This window comes from Triticum dicoccoides, chromosome 7B (assembly GCF_002162155.2).
Source record: "Triticum dicoccoides isolate Atlit2015 ecotype Zavitan chromosome 7B, WEW_v2.0, whole genome shotgun sequence".
Taxonomy (NCBI): Eukaryota; Viridiplantae; Streptophyta; class Magnoliopsida; order Poales; family Poaceae; genus Triticum; species Triticum dicoccoides.
Genome location: NC_041393.1, coordinates 431,490,071 through 431,502,921, shown reverse-complemented (window position 1 = coordinate 431,502,921; position 12,851 = coordinate 431,490,071).

Genomic DNA, 12,851 nt, shown 5'->3' with positions numbered 1-12,851 from the left:
CATAATCATAAAATGCGGCAATTGCTAACATGATTCGGACAGACTTAAGCATCGCTACCGGTGAGAAAGTCTCATCGTAGTCAACTCCTTGAACTTGTCGAAAACCTTTTGCGACAAGTCGAGCTTTATAGACAGTAACATTACCGTCAGCGTCAGTCTTCTTCTTGAAGATCCATTTATTCTCTATGGGTCGCCGATCATCGGGCAGATCCACCAAAGTCCACACTTTGTTCTCATACATGTATCCTATCTCAGATTTCATGGCCTCAAGCCGTTTATCGGAATCTGGGCTTATCATAGCTTCTTCATAGTTTGTAGGTTCGTCATGGTCAAGTAACATGATATCCAGAATAGGATTACCATACCACTCTAGTGCGGATCGTGCTCTATTAGACCTACGAGGTTCTGTAGCAACTTGATCTAAAGTTTCATGATCTTTATCATTAGCTTCCTCTCCAGTTGGTGTAGGCATCACGGGAACATATTTCTTGGATGAGCTACTTTTCAATTGAGAGTAGGTACAATTACCTCATCAAGTTCAACTTTCCTCCCACTCACTTCTTTCGAGAGAAAATCCTTCTCTAGAAAGGTTCCGTTCTTAGCAACAAAAATCTTGCCTTCAAACTTGTGGTAGAAGGTGTACCCAATTGTTTCCTTAGGGTATCCTATGACGATGCACTTCTCTGATTTGGGTTCGAGCTTATCAAGCTGAATCCTTTTGACATAAGCATCACATCCCCAAACTTTAAGAAACTACAGCTTAGGTTTGTTGCCAAACCACAATTCATATGGTGTCGTCTCAACGAATTTTGATGGTGCCCTGTTTAAAGTGAATGCAACTGTCTCTAATGCATAACCCCAAAACGATAGTGGTAAATCAGTAAGAGACATCATAGATCGCACCATATCTAATAAAGCGCGGTTACAACATTCGGACACACCATTACGCTGTGGTGTTCCAGGTGGCGTGAGGTGTGAAACTATTCCACATTGTTTTAAATGAAGGCCAAACTCGTAACTCAATTATTCACCTCCATGATTAGATCATTGAAACTTTATTTTCTTGTTACGATGATTCTTCACTTCACTCTGAAATTCTTTGAACTCTTCAAATGTTTCAGACTTGTGTTTCATTAAGTAGATATACCCATATCTGCTCAAATCATCTGTGAAGGTCAGAAAATAACGATACCCGCCACGAGCCTCAACACTCATCGGACCGCATACATCGGTATGTATTATTTCCAATAAGTCATTAGCTCGTTCCGGAGAACGGAGTTTTAGTCATCTTGCCCATAAGGCACGGTTCACAAGTATCAAATGATTCATAATCAAGTGATTCCAAAAGTCCATCTTTATAGAGTTTCTTCATGTGCTTTACACCAATATGACCCAAACGGCAGTGCCACAAATAAGTTGAACTATCATTATCAACTTTGCATCTTTTGGCATCAATATTATGAATATGTGTATCATCACGGTCAAGATTCAACAGAAATAGACCACTCTTCAAGGGTGCATGACCATAAAATATCTTACTCATATAAATAGAACAACCATTATCCTTTGATTTAAATGAATAACCGTCTCACAATAAACAAAATCCAGATATAATGTTCATGCTCAACGCTGGCACCAAATAACAATTATTCAGGTCTAAAACTAATCCTGAAGGTAGATGTAGTGGTAGCGTGCCAACGACGATCACATCGACCCTGGAACCTTTCCCAACGCGCATCGTCACCTTGTCCTTAGCCAATCTTCGTTTGATCCATAGTCCCTGCTTCGAGTTACAAATATGAGCAACCGAACCAGTATCAAATACCCAGGCACTACTACGAGAATTAGTAAGGTACACATCAATAACATGTATATCAAATATACCTTTGTTCACTTTGCCATCCTTCTTATCCGCCAAATACTTGGGGCAGTTCCGCTTCCAGTGAACAGTCCCTTTGCAGTAGAAGAACTCAGTTTCAAGCTTGGGTCCAACTTCGGGTTTCTTCCCGTGAGTGCCAACTTGTTTGTCATTCTTCTTGAAGTTCCCCTTCTTTCCCTTCCCCTTCTTCTTGAAACTAGTGGTCTTGGTAACCATCAACACTTGATGCTCCTTCTTGATTTCTACCTCCGCAGCCTCTAGCATTGCGAAGAGCTCGTGAATAGTCTTTCCATCCCTTGCATATTGTAGTTCATCACGAAGTCTTTGTAGCTTGGCAGCAGTGATTGAAGAACTCTGTCAATGACACAATCATCCGGAAGAATAACTCCCAGCTGAGTCAAGTGATTATGGTATCCAGACATTCTGAGTATGTGCTCACTAACAGAACTATTCTCCTCCATCTTACAGCTATAGAACTTGTTGGAGACTTCATATCTCTCAACTCGGGCATTTGCTTCAAATAGTAACTTTAACCCCTGGAACATCTCATATGGTCCATGACGTTCAAAACGTATTTGAAGTCCCGATTCTAAGCCGTAAAGCATGGCACACTGAACTAACGAATAGTCATCAAATCGAGCTTGCCAGATGTTCACAACGTCAACTTCTGCTCATGCAGCAGGCCTTTCACCTGGCGGTGCATCAAGGACATAATGCTTCTGTGCAGCAATGAGGATAATCCTCAAGTTACTGACCCAATCCATGTAGTTGCTACCATCATCTTTCAACTTAGCTTTCTCTAGGAGCGCATTAAAATTCAAGGGAACGGTAGCACGGGCCATTGATCTACAACATAGATATGCAAAAAACTATCAGGACTAAGTTCATGATAAATTAAGTTCAGTTAATCATATTACTTAAGAACTCCCACTTAGATAGACATCCCTCAAGTCATCTAAATGTTACGTGATCCAAATCAACTAAACCATGTCCGATCATCACGTGAGATGGAGTAGTCATCAATGGTGAACATCTCTATGTTGATCATATCCACTATATGATTCACGTTTGACCTTTCGGTCTCCAGTGTTTCGAGGCCATATCTGTATGTGCTAGGCTTGTCAAGTTTAACCCGGGTATTTCGCATGTGCAAAACTGGCTTGCCCCCGTTGTATTTGAACGTAGAGCTTATCACACCCGATCATCACGTGGTGTCTCAGCATCGCAACGGTGCATACTCGGGGAGAACACTTATACCTTGAAATTTTAATAAGGGATCATCTTATAATGCTACCGTCGTACAAAGCAATATAAGATGCATAAAGATAAACATCACATGCAATCAAAATATGTGACATGATATGGCCATCATCATCTTGTGCTTTTGATCTCCATCACCAAAGCAACGTCATGATCTCCATAGTCACGGGCTTGACACCTTGATCTCCATCGTAGCGTCTGATACGTCTCCAATGTATATACTTTTCCAAACACTTTTGCCCTTGTTTTGGACTCTAATTTGCATGATTTGAATGGAACTAACTCGGACTGACGCTGTTTTCAGCAGAATTACCATGGTGTTATTTTTGTGCAGAAATAAAAGTTCTCAGAATGACCTGAAACTTCACGGAGTCACGTTTTGGAATTAATAAAAAATACTGGCGAAATAATCAACAGAAGGGGGCCCACACCCTGGCCACGAGGGTGGGGGCATGCCCCCTTGCCTCGTGGGGCCCCTGGAGCTCCACCGACCTCAACTCCAACTCCATATATTCACGTTCGGGGAGAAAAAATCAGAGAGAAGGATTCATCGCGTTTTACGATACGGAGCCGCTGCCAAGCCCTGTTCTTCCTTGAGAGGGCTGATCTGGAGTCCGTTTGGGGCTCCGGAGAGGGGAATCCGTCGCCATCGTCATCATCAACCATCCTCCATCACCAATTTCATGATGCTCACCGCCGTGCATGAGTAATCCCATCGTAGGCTTGCTGGACGGTGATGGGTTGGATGAGATTTACCATGTAATCGAGTTAGTTTTGTTAGGGTTTGATCCCTAGTATCCATTATGTTCTAAGATTGATGTTGCTATGACTTTGCCATGCCTAATGCTTGTCACTAGGGCCCGAGTGACATGATTTCATATCTGAACCTATTATGTTTTCATGAATATATGAGTGTTCTTGATCCTATCTTGAAAGTTATAGTCACATACTACGTGTTATGATCCAGCAACCCCGAAGTGACAATAATCGGGACCACTCCCGGTGATGACCGTAGTTTGAGGAGTTCATGTATTCACTAAGTGCTAATGCTTTGGTCCGCGCGGCGGGACCTCCGTGCTGCTTCGGCGGCGCGGCGGGACCTCCGTGCTGCTTCAGCGGCGCGGCGGGACATGTCAGCTGCTTTCGTGTCTAAGCGGGACATCTCTCGTGGTTCTACTTCCATGCTCGCCTCTCCCTGGTAGTAATCTCTCGACCGAGAACTCAATCTGGCCATGGCAGACGCAAGAGAACGATGATGAATGACTTGTTTGCTTTTGTGGATGAGGAGTCGAGGAAGGAATGTGCAGTCATCTTGGCATAGTACAATATTTATAACCGAGTACTAATACGCTCCTAAGTGTGAAACCGTTTAGGTTTTGATCGGTGTGAACAGGTTTGCAATTTGGAAGGTGACGGGACGCAGGCTCAAAATTTATTGACGGTTATATAAATTCTAAGTGCGGCACTATTCCCGGATGACGTAACATGGGCACGCTTTCTCGGCTGCGTACGTGGCGTTTGGTGCACCGCAATAGGCAATGTCAGCACACGTCTTGTTCCAAGAACCGTGCGCGCTCGTTATTACCATCGCGCATGGTTTTTTTAATTAGAATGTGTGCCCGTCTAGCGCAAACACGTTGGTCTGTCTAACTGTTTCTATTTGTTGTGGCTTATCGCAAACAGTTCATCCATGTGAAGTGTATGCCATCAATCGCACATACCTTTGATCTGGCTGACCGTTTCTATTCCGTTGCCTAATCGCAAACAGATAATCCTTCTGAAGCATATGCCCTCAATCGCACACACCTTTATCTAGCTGTCCGTTTCTGTTGTTCCTCCTCATCACAAACAGTTAATTCGATTGAACTGTATGGCGTATATCGCACACGCCTTCATCTGGTTGCCCATTTCCGTTCTTCTTCCTCATCGCAAACAGTTCATTGAACTGAACCGTATGCCTGATAACCCACAAGTGTAGGGGATCAATTGTATCCTTTTTCGATAAGTAAGAGTGTCGAACCCAACGAGGAGCTAAAGGTAGAAAAAATATTCCCTCAAGTTCATTCGACTACCGATACAACTCTACGCACGCTTGACGTTCGCTTTACCTAGAACAAGTATGAAACTAGAAAGACTTTGTAGGTGTTGTTGGATAGGTTTGCAAGATAATAAAGAGCATGTAAATATAAACTAGGGGTTGTTTAGATAAAGAAGCAATAAAGTAAATATAGCGAGTGTGGAAAAGTGGTGGTAGGAGTTGTGAAATTGTCCCTAAGCAATTGACTATTTTACTAGACCGATAGCAAGTTTTATGTGGGAGAGGCATAAGCTAACATACTTTCTCTTCTTGAATCATATGCACTTATGATTGGAACTCTAGCAAGCATCCGCAACTACTAAAGATCATTAAGGTAAAACCCAACCATAGCATTAAAGCATCAAGTCCCCTTTATCCCATACGCCACAACCCCCTTACTCGGGTTTATGCTTTTGTCACTCAAGCAACCCACTATAAGCGAATCATGAACGTATTGTGACACCCTACAGCGGGAATACCTCACGCTTGCGCGATACGGAGGGCACAATAGGATAGCAACATAACCACAAGCAAATTAAACCAATCATATCAATTCATCAATCACCGGTAGGACAACGAAAATCTACTCAGACATCATAGGATGGCAACACATCATTGGATAATAATATGAAGCATAAGGCACCATGTTTAAGTAGAGGGTACAACGGGTTGTGGGAGAGTGGACCGCTGAATATAGATGGGGAAGGTGATGGATATGTTGGTGAAGACGGCAGAGCTGTTGGTGTAGATCGCGGTGATGATGATGGCCCCCGGTGGCGTTCCGGCGCCATCGGAAGCAAGGCGGAGATAGCCCCCCTTCTTCTTCTTCTTCCTTGACCTTCTCCCTAGATGGGAGAAGGGTTTCCCCTCTGGTCCTTGGCTCCCATGGCATGGGAGGGGCGGCAGCCCCTCCGAGATTGGATCTGTCTCTCTGTCTCTCTCTGTTTCTGCATTCTCTGATTCTGCCCTTTCACCATTTATTTTATATCCGGAGATCCGTAACTTCGATTGGATTGAAACCTTCACCCAAATTTTTCTCCGAAAATTAGCTTCTTGTGGCAAAAGAAGAGCGTCAACCGCCTTACGGGGTGCCCACGAGGGTCAGGGGCGCCCCCTGCCTCGTGGTCCCCTCGGGCACCGTCTCGCATTGATTCTTCTTCCCAAAAATCACAAATATTCCAAAAATATTCTCCGTCCGTTTTTATCCCGTTTGGACTCCGTTTGATATGGGATTTCTGCGAAACATAAAACATGCAACAAACAGGAACTAACACTGGGCACTAGATCAATATGTTAGTCCCAAAAATAATATAAAAAGTTGCCAAAAGTATATGAAAGTTGTATAATATTGGCATGGAACAATAAAAAATTATAGATACGACGGAGACGTATCAACACCCCCAAGCTTAATTCCTGCTCGTCCTCGAGTAGGTAAATGATAAAAAAGATAATTTTTATGTGGACTGCTACCTAGCATAATCTTGATCATGTATCTAATCATGGCATGAATATTAAGACACGAGTGATTCAAAGCAATAGTCTATCATTTGACATAAAAATGATAATACTTCAAGCGTACTAATAAAGCAATCACGTCTTTTCAAAACAACATGGCCAAAGAAAGTTATCCCTACAAAATCATATAGTCTGGCTATGCTCCATCTTCATCACACAAAATATTCAAATCATGCACAACCCCGGTTTTAGCCAAGCAATTGTTTCATACTTTAGTATTCTCAAACCTTTTCAACTCTCACGCAATACATGAGCGTGAGCCATGGATATAGCACTATGGGTGGAATAGAATATGATGGTGGGGGTTATGTGGAGAGGACAAAAAAGGAGAAAGTCCCACATCGACGCGACTAATCAACGGGCTATGGAGATGCCCATCAATTGATGTCAATGTGAGGAGTAGGGATTGCCATGCAACGGATGCACTAGAGCTATAAGTTTATGAAATCTCAAACCGAAACTAAGTGGGTGTGCATCCAACTTGCTTGCTCATGAAGACCTAGGGCATTTTGAGGAAGCCCATCGTTGGAATATACAAGCCAAGTTCTATAATGAAAATTCCCACTAGTATATGAAAGTGCCAATATAGGAGACTCTCTATATGAAGAACATGGTGCTACTCTGAAGCACAAGTGTGGTAAAAGGATAGTAACATTGCCCCCTTTTTTTTCTTTTTCTTTTTCTCCTTTTTTTCTTTTTTCTTTTTTTGGACGGGCTTCTTTGGCCCCCCTTTTTTATTTAGGATTCTTTGGCCTCTCTTTTTTTATGGGGCAATGCTCTAATAATGATGATCATCACACTTTTATTTACTTACAACTCGATATTACAACTTGATACTAGAACAAAGTTATGACTCTATATGAATGCCTCCGGAGGTGTACCGGGATGTGCAATGATCTAGCGTAGCAATGACATCAAAAAACGTACATCATGCTAGCTATACGATCATGCAAGGCAATATGACAATGAATGCTCAAGTCATGTATATGATGATGATGGAAGTTGCATGGCAATATATCTCGGAATGGCTATGGAAATGCCATGATAGGTAGGTATGGTGGCTATTTCGAGGAACATATAAGGAGGCTTATGTGTGACAGAGCGTATCATATCATGGGGTTTGGATGCACCGGCGAAGTTTGCACCAACTCTCGAGGTGAGAAAGGGTAATGCACGGTACCGAAGAGGCTAGCAATGATGGAAGGGTGAGAGTGCGTATAATCCATGGACTCAACATTAGTCATAAAGAACTCACATACCTATTGCAAAAATCTATTAGTCATCAAAATAAGTACTACGCGCACGCTCTTAGGGGGGAGGTTGGTAGGAGTTAACCATCGCGCGCCCCCGACCTCCACAAAAAGGATGACAATCAAAAAATATCTCATGCTCCAACTTCGTTACATAACGGTTCACCATACGTGCATGTTACGGTAATCACCAACCTCAACACAAGTATTTCTACTAATCCACAGTCACCCACTAGCATGACTCTAATATCACCACCTTTATATCGTAAAACTATTGCAAGGAATCAAACATATCATATTCAACGATCTACAAGTTTATGTAAGGTTTTATGACTAATCATGTGAGTGACCAATTCCTGTCATCTCTCTAAATAGATATAAGTGAAGCAAGAGAGTTTAATTCTTTCTACAAAAGATATGCCCACGCTCTAACAAATTTTAGTGAAGCAAAAGAGTATTCTACAAATGGCGATTTTCTATGTGAAGAGAAACAGGCAATCCAAACTTCAAATGATATAAGTGAAGCACATGAAGCATTCTATAAAGCCATATTCAAAAGATTTAAGTGAATTGCAATGAGCATTCTATAAATCAACCAAGGACTATCTCATACCAGCATGGTGCATAAAAGAAAAGTGAAAACTAAATGCAAAAGACACTCCAAGACTTGCACATATCGCATGAACGAAACGAATCCGAAAACATACTGATACTTGTTGAAGAAAGAGGGGATGCCTTCTGGGGCATCCCCAAGCTTAGATGCTTGAGTCTCCTTGAATATTTACTTGGGGTGCCTTGGGCATCCCCAAGCTTGAGATCTTGCCTCTCTTCCTTTTCCTCATATCGAGACCTCCTCGATCAAACACTTCATCCACACAAAACTTCAACAGAAAACTCGGTAAGATCCGTTAGTATAATAAAGCAAATCACTACTCTAGGTACTGTTGCAAACCAATTCATATTTTGTTTTTGCATTGTTTCTGCTGTAATATAACTTTTTCATGGCTTAATCCACTGATAGAAATTGATAGTTTCATCAAAACAAGTAAACTATGCATCAAAAACAGAATCTGTCAAAAACAGAATAGTCTGTAGCAATCTGAACATTCACCATACTTCTGGTACCCCAAAAATTCTACCAAAATTAGGAAAAAATAAACAATTTGTACAGCAAGACAGTGCAGAAAAGAATCAGAACCATTTGACATTCCAGTAAAAAAATGTAAAATCGCACACTACAGCCAAAGTTTCTGTCCTGCACCATACAAACCAACAAGCATTGTAAACATCCTAAAGGCAAACCTTGGCACATTATTTTTATAATACAAAGGAATTGAACAAGGGGATAATTATTTTTGTTGAAAAGTTTCTGTAATTAAGATTCACAAAGTTTCCGTGAGCATGAACAAAGTTCAAGGAGCTCTCCCACTTCAATAATGCTTGTCTTTCTCACTTTCACTTTCCTTTTTGAAAAGTTTTGGTTCCCCTCTTTATTTTTTTGTTTTTAAACTTTACGAAAGCACACAACAGAAATAAATGACTCTCTAAAACTTCCAGGTTGTCTCCCTGGCAGTGGTTTCTTTAAAGCCATTAAGCTAGGCATGTAGTGCTCAAGTAATGAATCCACCCGGATCCCAAGGTATATCAAAGCCAATTTTAATTAACAATGATTTGTGATTTAGTAGTGAGCACAAAGTAACATATATCAAGCAACAACGAAGTCTAACTCTCTTCCTATGCATCGGCATGTCATAAAAGAACAATTCATGCACACCAAGTAAAGGCCAATGCATAGTATAAGCAGTTTCTTGCAATTTTATCATATTGGAAACATAGAGAGGTGGATATATAGTTCCTCTCTCATAATAATTGCAAGTAGGAGCAGCAAGCACATGCATATTATATCTATCAAAATCATCATGTGTAGTAGTGAAACGCAACCCATCAATATAATCCTTAATAAGGGCAAACTTCTCCGATATAGTGTAGTAGGGAGAATTCAAAAAGATAATTGGACTATCATGCGTGGGTGCAATAGCAACAATTTCATGTTTAACATAAGGAACTATAGCAAGTTCATCTCCATAAGCATCATTCATATTGGCATCTTGGCCACAAGCATAGCAAGCATCATCAAAAAGGGATATTTCAAACGAATTAAAGGGATCATAGCAATCATCATAGCAATCATCATTCGGTAAGCACGAAGGGGAATTAAAAAATGTATGAGTTGAAGAGTTACTCTCATTAGAAGGTGGGCATGGGTAGCTAATCCACTCTTCCTCCTTTTGTTCTTTGCTCTCCTCATCATCTTTTTCATCCAATGAGCTCACAGTTTCATCAATTCCTTCTTCCATAGACTCCTGCAAAATATTAGTCTCTTCTTGGACAGCGGAGACTTCCTCAATAAATGCATCAATATCGGAATTGAATTCATAATTCTCATAGAAATATTTAAGTATAGCAAAATTTTCAGGTCTGTAAACAACATCATCAAGATTTTCACATGTTTTAAACAAAGATTCAATTTCATAAGCACCCATAAAAGCAACAAATTCTTCTATTTGTTCCACATCATAGTAATCATATATACCATTAGCATAAGAAGCCAAGGTTTCATTATCATTAAATTTGCATGAAAAGGAAAGGTGTGGAGCCTTCATCCTAGAGCAACAAGTATAATCATATCTCAAGCATAGTTCCCGAGCATACCAATGCAACATATGAATTTGATCCCATAATAGTTTCCCTTTTTGTGTCAAGCGATAATCCCTAAAGTATTCACGTTGATCCAACGTGTCTCCCATAACATAATTGAATGCAGTTTTCTCAGGATTATCAAAGTAGTACATAATATCTTTCACACAATGAGCATCGAGGGTTTTAGGAGGTTCCCCATCTCCATGAGTAGCAAGTACACCTAATTTTTTGGTATTTCGTGTTCCATATCCATAACTAAAGATAGAGAACAACTAAGAACAACAAATAAAAATTACTTAGTGATAAAGCAAACAAGCACACACGAGAATATTCACCCCATGCTATGACTCCCCGGCAATGGTGCCAGAAAAAGGTCTTGATAACCCACAAGTGCAGGGGATCAATTGTAGCCTTTTTCAATAAGTAAGAGTGTCGAACCCAACGAGGATCTAAAGGTAGAACAAATATTCCCTCAAGTTCTATCGACCACCGATACAACTCTACACACGCTTGACATTCGCTTTACCTAGAACAAGTATGAAACTAGAAAGACTTTGTAGGTGTTGTTGGATAGGTTTGCAAGATAATAAAGAGCATGTAAATATAAACTAGGGGCTGTTTAGATAAAGAAGCAATAAAGTAAATATAGCGAGTGTGGAAAAGTGGTGGTAGGAGTTGTGAAATTGTCCCTAAGCAATTGACTACTTTACTAGACCGATAGCAAGTTTTATGTGGGAGAGGCATAAGCTAACATACTTCCTCTTCTTGGATCATATGCACTTATGATTGGAACTCTAGCAAGCATCCGCAACTACTAAAGATCATTAAGGTAAAACCCAACCATAGCATTAACGCATCAAGTCCCCTTTATCCCATACGCCACAACCCCCTTACTCGGGTTTATGCTTCTGTCACTCAAGCAACCCATTATAAGCGAATCATGAACGTATTGCAACACCCTGCAACGGGAATCCCTCACGCTTGCGCGACACAGAGGGCACAATAGGACAGCAACATAACCACAAGCAAATTAAACCAATCACAACAATTCATCAATCACCAGTAGGACAATGAAAATCTACTCAGACATCATAGGATGGCAACACATCATTGGATAATAATATGAAGCATAAGGCACCATGTTTAAGTAGAGGGTACAGTGGGTTGCGGGAGATTGGACCGCTGAATATAGATGGGGGAAGGTGATGGAGATGTTGGTGAAGACGGCGGAGCTGTTGGTGTAGATCGCGGTGATGATGATGGCCCCCGGCGGCGTTCCGACGCCACCAGAAGCAAGGGGGAGAGAGCCCCCCTTCTTCTTCTTCTTCCTTGACCTTCTCCCTAGATGGGAGAAGGGTTTCCCCTCTGGTCCTTGGCTCCCATGGCATGGGAGGGGCGAGAGCCCCTCCGAGATTGGATCTGTCTCTCGGTCTCTCTCTGTTTCTGCGTTCTCTGATTCTGCCCTTTCACCGTTTCTTTTATATCCAGAGATCTGTAACTCCAATTGGATTGAAACCTTCGCCCAGATTTTTCTCCGAAAATTAGCTTTCTTGCAGCAAAAGAAGAGCGTCAACCGCCTTACGGGGTGCCCACGAGGGTCAGGGGTGCGCCTGCCCTCCTGGGGCGCGCCCCCTGCCTCGTGGCCCCTTCGGGCACCGTCTCGCGTTGATTCTTCTTCCCAAAAATCACAAATATTCCAAAAATATTTTCCGTCCGTTTTTATCCCGTTTGGACTCTGTTTGATATGGGGTTTCTACGAAACATAAAACATGCAACAAACAGGAACTGGCACTGGGCACTGGATCAATATGTTAGTCCCAAAAATAATATAAAAAGTTGCCAAAAGTATATGAAAGTTGTATAATATTGGCATGGAACAATAAAAAATTATAGATACGATGGAGACGTATCAATGCCGTGCATCGCACACGCAACTAAATATGAACCGTGTTTGATGCATCCGTCATCGCAAATGTTTTACACCTTTTTTGACGATTTTTTTACACCACCATTTGCGATTGTTGCATCACACACAGTTTCGTCGAAGGGTCTCTAATCGTAGTGTCGCCTTAGCAGCATCCTGCAGTAGTGCCCGCTAAACATTTCCATTTGTATGTACATTCCACACAGTCCATCCAAGGAATACATTTCCGTTAGCATCTACATCCCA